The following is a 4,410-nucleotide window of genomic DNA, read 5'->3' on the forward strand; positions in this document are numbered from 1 at the left end:
TTAAATTCCAGCTGTCAAACCATTTGCATAGAAGAAATTTGTAGCCAGCAGCACATTCAATTGCTGTTTTCTTGTCATTAATCTAGTAATATGCATTGTTCTCCCATTGCCATAAAAGAGTAATTAATCTGTGGCAATTTTATGCCTAGAAAATGATAAATAGTAGGCCTAAAAATAAATGGCAGTGAAGAAATTCAAGGGGACACACATTGATGAGAGCCTCATCAAAAAGGCTGTGGGCAAAGTCCTTGGAATGCCTTCAGGGTCTCATCTTTTCCCCAATCTTTCTCAAGACTTTGATCCAGACTTTTCAGGGTCCAATCTTTTCAGGGTCCAATCTTTTCAGGGTCCAATCTTTTCAGGGTCCAACCTTTTCAGAAACCCATCTCAGGGACTTGCAATCTGCTTCATATTCAGTTTAACTGTGCACAAAAAAAGTCCACTTGCAGACTTTGCACATTAAAAAGAGAATTTTAAAAAAAATTTTAGAGCTTTTTCTCAGGGTCTATAAAATGAGCATGAAAATGAGGAAGTTTGGTGTTGCAATTTCCTGGGAAGCCTCAGTCTCACTCCCTGTCACTGCTGTCCTGTAGTCTGGTCTGTAACACAGATGCAGGTCTGATCAATGCCAGGCGTCCCAGACTGTTTTCTTTCCCTTTGCAGGAGGAAAAGCAGTGCAGGAACAAAGGTGACATCTGCTGCCAGACTGAGATCACTTTCTTTGTGCTGCTTTGAAGAAGGGGAACCTGCTGCAGGTGTTTGATATGGGAGAGGCACCAGTCAGGCTGTGGCTGGGCCAAGGCCACGTCTAGGACACGATAAGCACTTCTGAAATGCTTATCACTGAACCTCCCCAGCCAAGAGGGCTTTCCTGCTTCCCTCCTTTGTGAGAAAGGTTTTTCTGTTGACTCAATGTAGGTTCACTGTTGGGAAGGATGAAAGCTTGACAAGAAAGTCTCACAGATGTGTGTGCTTAGCTGAAAGATTTTTGAATGTAGAATCTGAAGAAGGAATAGAGGTGAAAGCTTGATATAGTTTGATAGAGAAGTTTGATCTAGAAGAAAAGAATTGCTGAGCCAGTCTTACTGGCTAACCAAGGAGGCAAAGGGTGTGTTAGTTAGAAGGGGTTTTTATGGCTTAGAGCAAAGGATAAACCCATCTCAAACAAGAAGATGTTTTTACCAAGCAGAAAGACAGCACAGGCAAACAAGTCAGCAAATGTTGCAAGTAGAAAAAAGGTCTCAGAATTTTCCACTGCAAGAAAACTGAAAAACAGCTTCTAGCTTAAACTGTAATGTACTGACTTTGAGTGATTGGAGAACAGTAACATGAACATGGTAATTGTAGTAGTTATGACAGGCTATAGATAAAAGTTAAGGTAGAGATTGGTTCTTCTGTATGAAGATGCTCAGCAAAGAAAAGTATAGAATGCATTTGTAACCAAAACCAAAGGGTCTCCAGGCCTGCCTGCAGCTGGAGCTGACAGCTGTAGGCACAGCTCTGTCACCCATGACCCTGGGCTGCTGTAACATCTTGGATGGAATAAACTGCATTTTGTATTCAATAAATTGCATTTTGTATACAATAAACTGCATTTTGTATTCAATAAATTGCATTTTGTATACAATAAACTGCATTTTGAGGTGCTGCCTTGAGTCCCATATCCCTCATTCAGGCTCTTACTATTCACTACAAAGAAACAGAGAATGAGGCTGGTGTTGGAGGGGGAGGATGGTGGATAATCCTTAGTGGAGCAAGTTCTTCTGTGAACAAAGGCAAGATGAGACTCAGGTTCCTCCAGGCTCCGCTCTGCTGTAACCACAGGCAAAACTCTCCTCTGCAAAACATTCCACAGCCCCAAAAATACTTCAGGTGCCATTTTCCCACCTCCATCCAACCCTTTCTTCCTCCTCCTGCTTTTCCCTAAGCACCTCCCATGCCCCCACCTGACCTTTCCTCACCTTCCCCCTGAGCCCCCAGTTTTTCTGGTGGCACAGAAGGGCAGGGGACAGCTGAAGCTTGGCTGGATTGTGCAAGTGCCCAACAGGGTGAGCAGCAGCCACCTCTCCCTGTGCTGAGAGAAGGTTTGTGCCCTGCCACTGTGACTGCTGCCCTTTAGCAAAAAGGGATGAAATTGGGACTGAAAGGTCACTATGGACAGGGAAAAAATTGAAGGCAGCTCTTACTACAAGCAGTTTTCTCAAGCAGATATTTGGGAACATTGGGGGAAAAGAATGAGGTGGTTAGTTTGGGGTTTCCAGGTTTTGATGCTGGAAGAGGAACAACAGAAAGCTTTTGGTATGGGGGAGCACAGTAACACCAACCTTGGTACTTGTTTTTTTCATGCTTTTCTTTAACAACTAAATTAATTGCATCTACTCCTAGGACCTTCACCAATCATTTAAAAGGAAAATGTTTATTAGAGTGATAAACAACCAACCCTGATGTCTCCCATCAGGTAGGACTGGCAAAAAGAGAAGAGGGAATAGAAAAATCACAGAGCCCCAGAAGAGCTGAGATTGCAAAGGACTCCTGGAAGTCCTCCAAAATGACTAAATATTACAGATAGGACAGAACACAACATAAACACTTGTCTGTATTGTGCTTAATACTGTTAGTTCCCAAATGCACTGTGGTGTGTGCAATTCTTTCTGCTCTGTTGTTTATTTTGGTGGCCAGGCTGGGGGTGATGTGATTATTACAGGAGTGGGAAGGGCTGAAGGACCCTCCTTTAACACCAAGTGCAAGGTGAGCAGCACACTGGTCAGCCCTGGTATGTATTTTGCAGGGACTAGCAAAGCCAGAGAGAAGCCAGAGAAGTCTGATAGCTATTGAGCGGAGCCCCACCATCTCTTCATTATCAGCAGTTTCCAGGCTGAGCCTTTGTCTGCCTCTTGTAACCCCCTTCCCACCCACACACATTCCTTTCCAGCAATGCTGCTTTATTTGGCTTGTCATTATCTTCTTGTTAAATCCACTTAATTGGTGCATTTAACTCTTTGTGTTCCTTTACAGATCCTCTAATATAATTTGTTTACTGAAAAAAAAAACCCATAGCCTTAAGTATAACATTTCAGAACAGCATCTGGATTGAGACAGGTCTTGCCAGTCCCATTTACCCCATGAGACTCAAGGCAAGCTGGACTTGATGAGCTGTAAGCCCATCCAAGTCAAAGTCTGCACAGAGCCAGGGTATTTCCAGAAATCCAAAATCTCCTTTTCCACAAGCTCCTTTAGGACAGCAAATCTGCACCCCCCCTGCTATGCACTATAGAGTTTTAGTGCCTCTGTTGCAGACTGGAAGGGCTCCTCTCCCTGCTGCTCAAAGGTGATTAGTGCAGCTCCCCATGTGCTCTGTACCTGCTCTAAATTGCCACAGCCAGATCTGCCAAGAGTCTAAGGAAGGAAATCCTGACTGTAAGTGATGCCAGCAGAACCCTTGATACCAATATGCCAGCAAATTTTAAAAAAATTAAATGTTCCTCTGGCAATTTGGTTTTATCTGGGGAATTTCTGCAAGCTTTACATACATAAAAATGCCACAACTTCATGGCACCATCAGCTACACCTACATTGGCAACTTCATCAGTGTAAGCCACCCCAAGTCCCTGCAGCCACTGTCCAAGGCAGCACACAGCTCTGGTGTGCAGTGGGAAGCTCTCTCCTTCTCAGGGAGTGTTTCTGAAGGATTGGGGATGGGGGAGGTTGCCCTTGAAGGGCTTTGATCCACAAGAATTGCTTTGCTACTGAAAATGGGCTTGTAGGCCAAGCTGGCACAGCATCCTGCACTGGGGGTGCAGCACTTAAAGCTGGGCACCCACGTGCCAGGGCATCAGCCAAGGTGCAAAGGGCTGGGGCAGAAAAAGCAGGAATGTGCAAGGATCCAACTCCTACACATCCTCTGCTGGGGCTTGTGCTGCTCAGAGCACAGCACTACCAACTGTGAGTACAGACCTGGCCCACAGACAGGACCCAAAACAAAGGGTTTGCTTTATTCTCATAACTCCTGGGTGAAGAGTAAAGCCCCTCTAAATGTTTGGGAGGGAAATCAGGGAAAAAAACAGCAAACCTCCCTATAGTGCCACATATTCTTAATCCACTTTTTTTTTTCTGTGGCTGGTGCCACAATTTTGGGAGCAGGGAGTCTCCAGAAGGCTTTGGCAGAGAAGAGACTGCTGACATCAGGAGAGCCCTGCATCTCTTGGTGGAAACAGCATGTTTCTGACATGGCAACAACATGGGTTAAATTCCAGACAAGTCATAGCTTTAACATGTTAACATGCTCTACCAGGGGAAACGCTGAAGTATTTTTAGCATGGCCAGAGTGTTTGTCTCTGCACTGTTCTGGCCTTTTTTGGAATTGTTAACTCTGCTCTGGAAACAAATACAATAGCCTTTGCAGTAGTGAAA

This window comes from Camarhynchus parvulus, chromosome 9 (assembly GCF_901933205.1).
Source record: "Camarhynchus parvulus chromosome 9, STF_HiC, whole genome shotgun sequence".
Taxonomy (NCBI): domain Eukaryota; kingdom Metazoa; phylum Chordata; class Aves; order Passeriformes; family Thraupidae; genus Camarhynchus; species Camarhynchus parvulus.